Here is a 14,591-nt window from a genome sequence, read left to right on the forward strand (position 1 = left end):
TTGAGGGCTGATTCCATGGTCATTCCTGTTTCTTAAGACGATTAAATTGATGAGACCATCAATTCACGTGACACAAGGTTAGAAGTGAACAGTGGTTTTAATCGTCTTACAACAGAGGCTGTCTGTGACAAGATGAACTCCAGATGAACTGGCAGGCAGGCTCTCAGCATCAACCTTTATACATCCGGTTAGGGGGGAGCAGCCGTGGATGGAGCCAAGGGTGGAGCCCAGTACAAACTCCCATACACTCCGAGTGCATCTCCCCCTAGTGGCAGAGCAGCGCAACTGCTCGTGTGCCGAGCTTACAGAGACATAGTACAACATGTGTAATACAGTGTGAATTACGCTAGAGTGATTCACCGCAGTTACTCAACTAGTAATCTTGAGATCCAGGGAAAGATCCAGGACCTGGGTTCAAATCCCACCAAGGTGGATGATGAAATTTGAATTCAATTAAAAGTTGCATGATGAAACCATTGCCGATTGTTATTAAAAACCCATCTGGTTCATTAGTGTCCTTTAGGGAAGGAATTCTGCTATCCTTACCTGGTCTGGCCTACATGTGAATCCAGATGCACAGCAATGTGATTTACTCTCAAATGCCCTGCGGAGGGGCAGTTAAGGATGGACAATAAATGCAGGCTCCGCCAGCGGTGTCCCCATCCTGTAAATTAATTTTTAAAAGAGCCAGAAAGGAGTACTGCTCCCTGAGTGGTGGGGTCCATTCATGTCAGTCTCCAAAGGCAGCCTATTGCCATCCAGATCCCGCTTCGGCCAGTTAGTCAGCAGCTAGGTTGGTGGCGGTGGCCTATGCCAATGTGGCCCAGAAGTTTAAATCTCCCAAGGGCTTCCACTCATTTCTCTCCTGGTCTGGTGTGAAAATCAGGCCCCTGCATTTAATTTTGTAACCACAGTAGTAGAGCCAGGAAACATAAATTAACAAAAAACAAATATAGGAGCCATTGCACAGAGTTAGGTTTATTTTGACCATTAGTTGAAAAAATGTAGGACTGTTCACAGGAATTTGGAAGGGCTTTTAAATGAGAAGTTTACCGCTCCAACCCCTGCTTGAACTCGCAGAGAATTGTCAACTGGTTTAATTCTGAAGTAAAGATTGAAATTGAAAGATTGAAGCATTGAGTGATGGGGTCTTGGGTTAATGTCTTTTCAGCTTGCTTCTTAACTGCATCAGACCAAAAGTGCTGGAAAGGTTCAGAAGGCCAGTCAGCAGCTACAGAGAGAACCAGGTGAGTTAACCTTTCAGGTGTAAACCTATTAACAGTTCATGATGATGCTATGATCTAATACTTATGCTGAAAAAATAAATGGATGCGACCATGAGGAGATGCGCTCCTGAATATCTATCGCAAGCATTAGTAGGAGTGGTGAATGTTGAAATAGTGCCACCTTATTGCATTTAGTTCTTTGTGAAATCAGGAAATGTCCTGGAAAAATAGGCGTCTTTGGGATCATTAAAGAAAACGTTTGTCATGAAAAAATGTAATCATCTACTCACCAACCCTTGCAAAATTTTGCTCCTGGCATTTTTAAAAGACCAATGTTTTGAAGTCTCCTGCATGTGAAACAGATTTGGATGCTCTGATTTTTTTAACAGAGAAATCTTTTGTGTGAATTGCTGGTCTGTCTGAAGCGATCTTTACTGTTTAATATTGGCAGTGACATTGCAGTGAAGTCACTCTTACAATGAGAAATAAATACCTGAAGCATTTATTTTCACCTAATTAAAACACAAAACTTCATACTGTAACACCCTTTGTTTCATATTTGTCACTGGGCTCTTGGACCATCAGCTGCTTAAACTGTGGATCTGTGGAAATGTCTCAAAATGGAGGAAATCAGCTGATGGTTTCTCTCGAATGACTGACACAGTGGACTGAAAGGAAGACGGATGGCTAATGTCTTGTCATAAATGAATGTGACATTAAGAGCTTCTTTTGGATAATGGCACTGCCATAGCTTCTCAGCACTGGTTCAGTATTCAAACCCGGAATTCAATCTTAGCTGTGTTTCAGTTTCTGAAATTGATGTTTGAAACCCACGTGGTGATTGTCTCATTCAAAATACAAGTTCATCAGGAGGCCTCAGTATAAAAGCTCAGGAGATTCAAGAAGGTGATTCAAAAGGAGGTTTACTTATATTCAAAAGAAGAGGCCGCAATGCGATGTATGGCACAGAGGTCACAGCCGGGACTGCCGATCATGCCGGTCCCAATCCGGATCGTGCCGGTCCCAATCCGGATCGTGCCGGTCCCAATCCGGATCGTGCCGGTCCCAATCCGGATCGTGCCGGTCCCAATCCAGGCCAGCTTTTAAAGGGTTGATTCTATGAACTCCAGCTGATAAGCCTCCACCCATCAGTGGGGGAGCTCCTATTCCACAAGCCCCACAGGGAGATAAATCAGGTCATCCCTGTGGGTCTTGTGAGGATTATTACACTCGGAAGGTTTGTTTTTCCAAAAGTCTTATGTATAATTGAGCAGTGAAACAAAAAAAGGTTTGACAGAAAATATTTTCAATCCCTGTGGACTGATTACATGTATTTTTTAAAAATATTTATACCAATAACATCTTAAAAATATTGTCTCCAATTAATTTACTTATAAATAAAGCAATCTTTTAACTTGGATGTTATGATCTGGTAATTATAATTAGTTACTGTGTTTGGAAATGAAAAAGAGAATGTGCTGGGCAATGCATGTGACTTCTGAGCAGTGAAAAGGCATTTTATTAGCACTTGGCAGTGTTATCCCATTCATGGCACACACAATGGGCAGCTTTCAGTTGCTAAGTTTCTATGTCTGCCAATTAGCTGTCTTCTTTGCTGCCACATTTTGTCAAGTGAATTGCGAATCATAACAGGAAGAGAAGTTGATCAGTGCCTGTATTAGCTGGTTGAAGGCATGGTGAGCAGCGCACTGGCTTGCCAAGCTTTCAGACATCAATCTCAAGGCCATTTTGACATCTGGGCCACATTTCAATAAAGTAGACCCAAATCCAGCACTATTCTGCTCCTTCTAACCCTTAAGAAAACCTAAAAACTATTAAGTCAACTGTCATTAGCAACCCACTTCCACCTCTGTTCCTGTTTCCGGCTTCTCCACCATTTATTTTCTATTCATTGGACATTGACGTCGCAGGCTGTGCCTGCATTTTTTGCCCATCCCTGATTGTCCTTGAGGGGCATTTAACAGTCACCCACATTACTGTTGGTCTGGAGTCACATGTAGGCCAGACCAGGTAAGGACAGCAGATTTCCTTCACTAAAGGACATTAGTGAACCAGATGAGTTTTTACGACAATCGACAATGGTTTAATTTTAAAAAAAAATTTAGATTAGCCAATTATTTTTTCCAATTTAAGGGGCAATTTTGCGTGGCCAATCCACCTATCCAGCACATTTTTTGGGTTGTGGGGGTGAAACCCACGCAAACACAGGGAGAACGTGCAAACTCCACACGGACGACAATGGTTTCATGGTCATCATTAGACTTTTAATTCCAGATATTTTATTGAGTTTAAATTCTTTCACCTGCCGGGATGGGATTCAAACCCAGGTCCCCAGATTATTATACTGGGTCACTGGTTTACTAGTCCAGCGACAATACCACCATCCCACCACCACTTCCCCATAACTTGTACAGATGTAAAACATGTGGCAGCATGTCAAAAACTAGCTGGTGAGATTGAGCCACCAGTAGCTCAGTTTTCTTTCTTTTTAACTCTTTTTATTGGCATTTTCAATATTTATAAACAGTTATATACATTGTTGGCCGTGTTTATTTACTGTATTATACAGAAAGGTTTGTCTTGTCCTTCGCTTAATTTGTCCTATTCGCATTCTGCCGTCCTCTGGCGCGGCTTGTGGTCCCTCCCGCATCCACCCCCCCAGACCGCCCCTCCCTGCCCCCCTCACCCGCCCTTGTGTCCCAACCCCTTTCTCTCCCCTTTCTCTCCCCCCTTTATTTTCTTCCCCCGTCAACTTCGGTTGTGTTTTAGCTGAGATTGGTGGGGGAGGTTTGCCCCCATCCTCCCACATTGTCCCTTTTGTCTTTCCAGTCTTTTCTCCTCTTCCACCCCCCCCCCCCCCGTCTCCCCCAGTTGTGCATTCCTATGGTTCCCCCTGTCTTTATTTTCCCTTTTCCTTTCTATTTTCTTTCTGTCTTTCCCATTTCCCCATCTTACTTATTGTTGTTGGCCTCGAACAGGTTTTGGAACAGGCCGACAACCTGCCCCCATGCATTTAGGAAACCTTCCTCCGACCCTCGGATGGCGTACTTAATCTTCTCCAGGTGGGGAAATTCCGAGAGGTCAGCGAGCCAGTCTGCAGCCGTGGGTGGTGCTGCTGATCGCCAGCCGGGCAGGATTCTCCGGCGTGTGATTAGGGAGGGGAAAGCAAGGGCGTTGGCCCCCTTCCCCATGTGTAGCTCTGGCTGCTCTGATACCCCAAAGATTACATTTGGGCATGGCTTCACCCTCACCCCCACAATCTTGGAAATTGCCTCGGAGAAGGCTGTCCAGAACCCAGCAAGCTTGGGACAAGCCCAGAACATGTGGGTGTGGTTGGCCGGTTCCATCTGGCACCGTTCATATTTGTCCTCCACCTCCGGGAAGAGCATGTTTATTGGGGTTCTGGCCAGGTGTGCTTTGTGCACCAATTTGAACTGCATGAGGTTGAGCTTTGCGCAGGATGAGGTGCAGTTGGCCCTGCTCAGTGCTTTGCTCCAGATTCCACACGCCTCTTCCGTCCCCAGTTCGTCCTCCCATTTCCATCTGGTCTCGTCCAGTGGTGTTCGGGCTCTGTCCAGCAGCTATCCATGCACTTTCCCACAGAGACCCCCTTCTTTACTGTCTGAGTTCATCAGGTCCTCTAATAGTGTAGTTTCTGGGGCCCTGGGGCACCCTACTGTCTCTCTGCGGAGGAAGTGCTTTATTTGCAGGTGTCTCATTTCCTATCCTGTCAGCAGTTCCCACTCCAACATCAGTTCGTCCAGTGTTGCCAGTCTGTGCCCAACTAGAAGTCCCTAACTGTTAGTGTGCCCCCGTCCCATCTCCATTTCCTAAAGGTAGTGTCTAGCATGGCTGAGGGGAATTTGTGATTGCCTCAGCTGGGAGCCATGGGAGACATCTTAGTTAGCCCGAAGTGCTGTCTCAGTCGGGCCCACGTTTTCATTGTGGTCTATCCAACCATTTCAAGGCGGTTGCAAGTTACTAAGATATTAAGTGCTGGGCAGAAAATATTCCAGTGTCAGGATGTTTGTCCAAATAATCCCTGCAGTGCAGAAGGAGGCCATCAAGTCATGGGGCTGGATTCTCCATTTTGGGACTAAGTCCACATGCCATCAGGAAAACTGTGGTCTTTTACGCCAGGAAAGCATGCGGACAGCGTCGACCTGAGGCGGCCACGCCATGCTCCATGGCGGACTCAGCCCAAGGGCCTGGACCGGCAAATTAGTGCCCCACATCGACCGCTCATGCGCCCTGGACCACCTGCACACATTGCCCCCAGCGCGAATGAAGCCTTCCGGCCTGTCAATCTGAGTCCGCAGCCGCCACACGAGGATCCTGGACGGCGGAACCGTGAGAGGTCCATGCCGTCAGGAATTCAGCCTGTCGGGGGCGGAGCACCGCGGGGCAGGCCTTGGCGGCAAAATGGATTCTCCGATTTTCGGGGGCGGGCGGGGTCGTGGAGAATTAAAAAACCGCCGCCGCTCCCGATTTCACCGCAAAAACAGATTCTCCGTCCCATTGCCAAACGCGATTTCGGCGGCGGGGAGCGGAGAATCCATCCCATGTTTCTTGGTTTGAAATGTTGAACCCAGATTAAGTATGGCCAATTTATTTTACTGCAGGAGAGTATATGTTTTATCAATGGATTTATCACATTTTAAACAAGTGGATTGACTTTAGTTGAACCTTGTGTGGATTAGTCACAACATTTGCAGTTGTGGTTTTTGCCTTTTGCAAGTCTAATTTCTTCACCTGCAACATGTATTCAATTGTTATCTGTGGAGATAGAATACGTCACACACAACAGTCAAAGAGTCAGTAAAAACTCTTGTGCATTGTGTCTTTAACCATATTTCACACTTCCCAAACCTCAGTGTTTTGGAGCAGCAGATTAAATGAGATGATTTTCTGAGCACAAAATTTTTCAGCGTCCGTTTTGGTCTTAAAGTCGATAAGTGATGTTTTGATATAATTATACATTTAGGGGATTTTAATCCCCAATATGGCTGGGAAAGAGTTGGTTAGATTTTAGTAAATGGGAACCCCAACCCCAATCTGTGTGAACACACATTCTTCCTGTATAACTGCAGCAGATTTGCTGAGCAACACACTCTCCAGAGGTGAATCAATGTCGATAATATTGAGACGAGGTTATCTCCCTCATTTAATCATCAACTTGATTTTAATGGCTGTGGGCCAAGTTTCCAGCCTCGGGAAATACCCACCACAAAGTGGCAGTAGGTGCCAGATCCAGCAGGTTAGTGCTTTTCCAGCACAGCTTATGGACCGGGTGGAGCATGAACCCCTCCCCCACTTCACCCCAGTACCTTCCACCCCATCAAACTAACCTGTTGTGATCACTTTTCTCTCCCAGTCAGCTCCATTTTCCAATGCCATGTGATCTACTTTCGCCTATCCATGATCTTCTCACTTCCCATCAGTGAAATCTCTTCTTTTCCCCATCCACCATGAAAACTCTTTTTGTCCTCCAGTGTCCTCTGACCTCAAATCTTCTTCGCTGCCAAGGATCATCCCCAGTGATCCCTAGTTGCGGCATTACCACTGGCTTTTCAGCCCAACACTCAAGCCCTAAATCTGAATGCCAGTTCATTCTAAACCTATCATTCCATGGCCACTGACACATGATGCTCCACAGCTTCAATTTTCTTGACATATGGTCATTTATGAATATTATCATAGAATTTACAGTGCAGAAGGAGGCCATTCGGCCCATTGAGTCTGCACCGGCTCCTGGAAAGAGCACCCTACCCAAGGTCACACATCCACCCTATCCCCATAACCCAGTAACCCCACCCAACACTAAGGGCAATTTTGGACACTAAGGGCAATTTATCATGGCCAATCCACCTAACCAGCACATCTTTGGACTGTGGGAGGAGACCGGAGCAGCCGGAGGAAACCCACGCACACACGGGGAGGATGTGCAGACTCCGCACAGACAATGACCCAAGCCAGAATCGAACCTGGGACCCTGGAGCTGTGAAGCAATTGTGCTATCCACAATGCTACTGTGCTGCCCTATTACTTCAAGATGAAGAACCATTGTTCCTCCTGTGGTTTCACCTACACACTGAGTCATTAATTAGTCTTGCATTATATTTATCCACACTGATGTTAAACTTATTGGGGTTGTCCAATTTGTATTTGGTTCATTTGATATCTCCTTTTAAAATAATTGTTGTGTTCTTACATTCATGTTATCTTTTCATATATGTCAAAACATTTTCCCTTCAGGGCAGCACGGTGGCGCAGTGGTTAGCACTGCTGCCTCACGTCGCCAAGGTCCCAGGTTCGATCCCGCCCCTGGGTCATTGTCCATGTGGAGTTTGCACATTCTCCCCGTGTTTGCATGAGTTTCACCCCCACAACCCAAAGATGTGCCGCATAGGTGGATTGGCTAAATTGCCCCTTAATTAGAAAAAATGAATTGGGTACTCTAAATTTATTTTAAAAAAATTAAAGGATCTCATCTTCCAACCGCTGGTATTCACCAATCAGCAAGCGGGAGGCTCGCCATGAGGGGAGCATGAAAAGCAAACCCTTTTGGGGGAGTCTTTCGTTGGAAGGCCTTGGATGGATGTCGTACCGGCAGCAACCAGCTTTCCCGGTGGCATTACTGAGCACAGAAGAAATGCCAGTCTTAGATTGACCAGCAGTTCTCAATAGGATAGGCTTAAGCCCCAAGACCAATAATCCTGCTACTGCCCTCTAAAGTGCCTGATTGACACTTAATACACCGGGGCATAATATGGCAGGAACATAGGTGGTGGGGCATCACAACAGCTCCCCAGCCTTCAGCAGAGATCCCTGTCGCCTCCACAAAATTCTGCCCTGCTGGTTGGTATTGTGCTTTGTTCATCAGCTCGCTAGACCCCAATAGTAATTTGCCCTTTGCCTTCTGGTAAATGGAATTTTCCAGCCTTGTGTAAATGAAGTAAAGACATAACTCACTGAACATTCAAAGCAGTGGAACACCCTTCCTTTTGTTTGTTCTAAGCCTTCCATAGTCCTGGTAGAGCATTCATTATCCGATTCCTAATTATCCTCCCTTACGATAAAATCAGCAGTTTAAAAGTGGTGACCAGCGCCTTTGATACATTATGGCATCTTAGGCTTACAATTTTTTTCAGGAGTACTTGCTGTGAAGCTCTTTGAATTTTCTGAATTATCAAAGGTACCATATTATTGCAGGTGCTTTTTATAATCATGTGATGACATAAAGTTGCACTGTTATGTGCGTATGCAAACCAATGCATGATGTAGCAAGACAATCTAAATGTAGCTGTCTTGAAGGGTGAAAATTGACATGTGCTGGCCATGCATACAGTGTATATTCTAAGTGCAACTTGAGATGGTGATCTGGTCAACTAGCAGAATTCTGGTTAGGTCAAACCAGAATAGGACAGTGCATCATTATGAAAAGGCTGAACTCTATTTCTAACCCGTAATAAGAGTGAAACCTATATCTTGTTGCCTCTGGATTTGACTATTCCAATGCTCCGGTTAGCCTCCCATTTTCGACCAACTTGAGGTCACCCAGAAGTCTGTAGTCCATATCTTAACTTGCATCAAATCCCATTCAGTCATTATTCCTCTGTTCGCGTGATTATATTGAGTATTGCCTTGATTTTAAAAATCTCACACTTGTTTTCAAATGCCTCTGTGACCATGCACGCTCCCTATCTCTATAGCCTCCTCCAGCCCCTACATCCCTCCATATCTCTGTTACTTCCTCCAGCCCCATTCATCCAGTTACCCGGGGCCGGAATTGAACCCAGGTCCTCGGCTCCGTGAGGCAGCAGTGCTAACCACTGCACCACTGTGCTGCCCCCTTCCTGAACATTTTAGTCTGCTCTAAGACTCTGTGGTTTATCCAGCTGGTGAGACTTCGGGGATGGCCACATGTTTTCTGAATGCTTATTTGGTGCAGTCAAATAATACTCGACCCAAACAATGAGGGGGGTGGAGACTGGAAATGTCCCCCTCATTTACTTGCTTCTGTCTGGCTTGTGCCTACTGTGGATGCAGACCACCTGAAGCACAGCTCTTCAGGGCCAATTTTAAGGAGTGATTATTTTGTGAGCTCGGCAGCATGCTTCTCCTGTCCTGTGCACCTTGGAAACCAGGTGCTCCCAGCAACATAATAATAAAAGCAAATACTGCGAATGCTGGAACCAGAAATAAAAACAGAAAATGCTGAAAAATCTTAGCAGGTCTGGCAGTGCTTGCGGTGAGAAACAGAGTTCAAATGCTTTGAGTCCGTATGACTCTCCTTCAGAGCCAAGGAGAGAATCAAGGATTTCTCCCTTCAGCTCTGAAAAAGAGTCTTTCAGATTCAAAGCATTAACTCCGCTTCTCTCATCACCGACGCTGCCTGCTGAGCTTTTCCAGCATTTACTGCTTTTGCTCCCGGCAATAAATGGAAGAAAAAAAATCAACCCTCTTGTTTGCGCTAAATGGGCTTTATTTGCCTGCAAGTAAATTAGAACTGAATGCTTTTGCAGTGTCTTAAGGGGTTGCAAATTTTTTTCCCCAAATGTTTTCCAAGTTTTTTTTCTTAACTTGTTTGGATGCATTGATTTAATCTATGTTAAAATGAGTCATTGAGCGACAAGAACATTAGGTTCTTTGACATGTGATATTTTCTGACGACAGACGGTGCCTTTTTAACTGATTTCACTACCCTAGGTAGCAGCGCATTAATTGTATCCTCGATAAAGAATGTAGAGGAAATTCCTGAATGCAGATTGGCATGACTGATCCTAACTTTTGTTTTAAAGAAACCTTGGAGGCAAGTTACTGAACATATGCACATGAGTCTGCCGATGAACTTTTAGTACAAAAAATTATATATTTATTTCAACAAGAAATGTGAACTATATTACGCCAGACAAAATGTTGGAAAGATCTATATATAAATACAGGAAGACAATTAAAATTCCCACTATTCCTTTACCTCAGCAGTATATTTGCAGATACATAAACCAGTGAAGAGTTACCATTGGGTTGATATAAAGGGGTTTTGCTTGGGACTGGCACAATTGCAGTTTCCTTCCAGCAAATTCCTGAGCATTCACTTGATGCGTCTCACTTAACTCGTATCTCTTCCCATGATACCTCTAAACTTACAGTTTCTTGTGTTAGGGTCCCAGTTGATGAATGGGAAGATCCACATTGGAACCCTGGCTCAAAAGACCATAAAATGTACTTTTTAAAAAGAAGGTGGAAGAACAGAGTCACGGACTGCTAATTAGTTTTAAGAACATTTATTAAATATGAACAAATTGTATTCTAATGCAAAATTTCTTTACCCACGCCTCCACCTTAGCTTAACAAATACTCACAGAATTAAAGGTTAACATGAATCACAAAATAATGGTGTCATTCGCATAAAAAGTCTCTTTTAAGCACAGAAGGTGACTGTGGTCAAGTACACACTCCCTTCTGATCCAAAGTTAGTGGATGCAGTTTTCTCCACAGGACAGTATGATGGCACAATGGTTAATGCTGTCTCATAGTGCCAGGGACCCAGGTTCAATTCTGATCTCGGGTGATTGCCTGTGTGGAGTTTTCACATTCTCCCCGTGCCTTCGTGGTTGTCTCTGGTTGTTCCAGTTTCCTCCCACTGTCCAAAGATGTGCAGGTTGGGTGGATTAGCCATGCTAAAGGTTAGGTGTTGTTACAGGGCTAAGGCAGGGGATTGAGCCTAGGTAGGATGCTCTTTCGGAGGGACGGTGCAGACTCGATGGGACAAATGGTCTGTAGAGATTCTATGATTCTATGATACCCCCAGGTGATTGTCACATGAGAGTTTCAAAACTTCACTCCCAAAAAACACGCTTTAAAATCTTCTCTAATAATATTGCTTCCCCTTAGAGGCATGCATTCTGAAATCCAGTCCAGGTTTTACATATGAATCACTCAAACAAAGCTTCTGCTCCACTTTAACAATGGATCCAGTCTAGGATTTCATTCCAACCCCATTAGGATTTCCTAGTCTTGACTGCTGTGCAAACTGTTCACAATTACTTTAACTCTTGATTCCCAGACTGTATGGGGCTGGTTTAGCACAGGGCTTTTTAAGCAGACCAAGGCAGGCCAGCAGCACGGTTCAATTCCCCTACCAGCCTCCCTGAACAGGCGCCGGAATGTGGCGACTCTGGGCTTTTCACAATAACTTCATTTGAAGCCTACTTGTGACAATAAGCAATTTTTATTTCATTTCAAATGACATCAAACATTTTATCTGCCTCTGAAGTATGCTGTCCCACTTTAAACCTAGTTACTACAATTGTTTCTTTAACTCAAAACACTTTGTTTACTCCTTGAATTATTGTGAACAATACCTTTGTCTCTGTTTGCTTAACTCCAGACTTTTTCAGACAGTCTTTCTATTCAAATTCCACGTTTTCTGGATTGTATCTTGTTCCTTAGAAAGCCTGCATCTTTGCAACTTGAAGGGGAACTTGCAAGTAGAGGTGTTCCTTTGCATCTGCTGCCCTTTTCCTTCTATGTGTCGAGGTTGTGGGTTTGGAAGGTGCTGTTGAGGAAGCCTTGGTGAGTTGACGCAGTGCATCTTGCAGATGGTGCACATGGCTGCCACTGTGCGTCGGTGGTGGAGGGATGTGGCGGACTGGCCAGGGTGTCAGCTTGCCCAATGGCAATTGGGCCCCTGATGAAGTGGGCCTCCTATATCAAATAAAATGCAAAAAAGAAACAAACACAGAGAACTGTTTTAGTAATAAAAAGGAACAAGAAAAAAAGAGAACAGGACACAAATAAGCAGTGCATGAAAAGGAACGAAGAAGGGGAGGTAGTGGAAGGATGTGGAATAGGGGGGCCCGGGTCGGGCATAATTAAGGAAATTCCATGTTTTCAGCAAGAGTGTGAGAATTTAAAGATAAAGTTACAATTTGTGATTTGAGATGGTTGGCAACTTCAAAGGATATCAAGCAGTAGTCTTGGTTCAGCCGGTACATCGGTCCGGGACCCGGAGAGCCAAGAAGGGGCCCGTGAATCTCTGAAGGGCCCTTAAAAATTATAATTAATTAGATAAATAAATCTCCAACTTCTTTCCTGAGATTTGTATTCTAACTTAATAAAATATAATTGTTTTTAAAAAAAGCAATACCAAATAAAAATGCAATAAAGAAACAAACAAATAATCACTCAGTGTATGAAAGAATGAAGCAGTGTTAAACGGATGTGAAAGGAGTGGAGGGGGGGGGGGGGGGTGCTAATTCACCCGGGTCGGACATAGTTGGATATCCACGTTTTCAGCAAGAGTGTGTGAATTTAAAGATAAAGTTACAGTCCATGATTTGAGATGGTCGGCAACTTGAAAGGTTATCAAGCAGTACATAGGGTTGTGAGGTCACCGAAAAGGAGAAGCGGTACCTTTGACCGTGAATCATGAGGTCAAAGATATTGAAGTGATAAGCCATGATCGGTAAACTCAAAGGGTTGCGACTTGTAACACTACACTGGTATCAAACTGGACATGTTAACTTTGGTCGTGGGACCATTCTTAATGTCTTACTATAGTCGGACCAAACTTCTAAGTTTCAACAGTTGTCTCAGTTGCTTGCTGGTGTGAACACTGGACAGTGGATTGTCTCCTCTTCTGAAGCTGCACAGGCCACAGTAGTAGTGACTAATGAACATAGCATATTGAAGTGTAAGTAAGTTATTTTATATTTTTTATCAAGTAGGGGTTTATCTGGCGTTCCTTCAAGTTATTCTTGCAATCATCAATATTCATTTTTCCCAATGTGGGCTATTTTTAATTAAGTTTTTATTTCAGGAATATTACCCCTACCAGCATAGAAAAGAAAAAGCATAAATCTGGGTCACTAAAACGCAAAGAACAAAAAGAAGCAGAAAGGAAGGAATCAGCCAAGCGATGCAGGCCTATTACAGAGTTTACAATACCACAAGCACAATCCACATCAATATCCAGTTCTGCAACAAATAATCAAGAAGCAAGAAACAATGTTCATGGTGATGATACAATGACATGCGAGTTACAGGAACAGAGAAGAGCTACTTTGAATGTAGAAACAAATATAAGTGCATCCATTACTAATCAACCCAGGCCCAATATTTCTTCTGGCTTCCTTGTTCCGGTATCTGTACTGCCTGTAGTTGCAACATCTGAACACATAGCTTCAACTATTGACAGGGAATCAGATATTCCTTCAAGCATAAATGACTTGGTTTCTGAAGCACATCCTGTAAATGAACCTACGCAAGAAAATGAAAGATCAATTACTGGAATCTTCCAATATCCATCACGAGCGAAGCTAAAACAGTTTTTTGCTGAACATCCACTTCAGCCACTTGATGATCTGCCATTTGATGCTTGTTTGTATGAGAGGAAAATTATGAATGACTCAGTCCCAAGAAAATGGCTAACATATTACAAAGAAAATAGATGCTTATATTGTTCATACTGCTTAGCCTTTGAGTTTCCCAACACTTGTAATCCATCACCCTTTGTATGTGGCTTTAGTGACTACAGGCGCATTAGCCAGAGCTTGACTTTACACATGAATCAACAACAACACATGTCAGAAATGCTCAGCAATATGTGGTTAATGATGGCACCTTAGATACATTTTTTGCAGAATCACTAATTAAAAGGAAAGAAGAAGTATTGAAGCAGAGAAGTATTGTCATGAGGATTATAGACATCATAAAGATGTTAGGCAAGCAATCTGCACTTCCTTTTCGAGGTCACAGAAATGAATCGGCCTACACTCTAGATAATGAGGTTCTGAATCATGGCAATTTTTTAGCTACAGTGCAGTTGATGGCAAAATATGACCCCATTGATTGAAACATTACAGCATCTTAAAATTGACCCCCAAAAATGTTTATCTGATAGCACAGATGGCGCTGCAAGCTACCATGGCCAGTATAATGGTTTACAAAGTAAAATTGCTGATGTGGCTGATCAACATGTTCATATATGGTGCGATGCCCATGTCTTGAATTTGGTGATAACTGAAACAACAAAATGTTGTGTGCCTGCAGTTTCTTTTTTCAATTTGCTCCAGAATATAGCAAATTTTGTGAAAGCATCATACAAGAGAATGGCTGTATGGATATAAGTTGTTGGAAAACATCTAGGACAAGAAAAAATGAAACAATTAAAGCCAATTGGTGAGACCAGATGGTCAGGAAAATCCAATGCAGCAACAACTATATTTGGACGTTTTGATGATGCCGCTGCCAGTACTTTCATAAATCTATTGACATGCTTATCAATGATACAATATTCAGAAAAGTTTGATGCAAAAACAAAACTTGAAACAAATGTTT

The 14,591-nt window shown here is 43.6% G+C and overlaps 1 protein-coding gene across 3 annotated transcripts in view; it reads left to right on the forward strand.

Annotated features, from left to right (window-relative positions):
- Positions 1-14,591, forward strand: part of yrk (Yes-related kinase) — a 380,926-nt gene that overhangs the window by 84,507 nt on the left and 281,828 nt on the right. For 2 of the 3 annotated variants that reach the window (XM_038795113.1, XM_038795103.1), the window contains exon 2: positions 1,172-1,247. The exons of the other annotated variant lie outside the window; for it this stretch is intronic. The gene's annotated coding sequence lies outside the window, so the exon portion shown is untranslated. The remainder of the gene's footprint in view (positions 1-1,171; positions 1,248-14,591) is intronic. 3 annotated transcript variants of the gene reach the window in all.

This window comes from Scyliorhinus canicula, chromosome 1 (genome assembly GCF_902713615.1).
Source record: "Scyliorhinus canicula chromosome 1, sScyCan1.1, whole genome shotgun sequence".
NCBI classification, from domain to species: domain Eukaryota; kingdom Metazoa; phylum Chordata; class Chondrichthyes; order Carcharhiniformes; family Scyliorhinidae; genus Scyliorhinus; species Scyliorhinus canicula.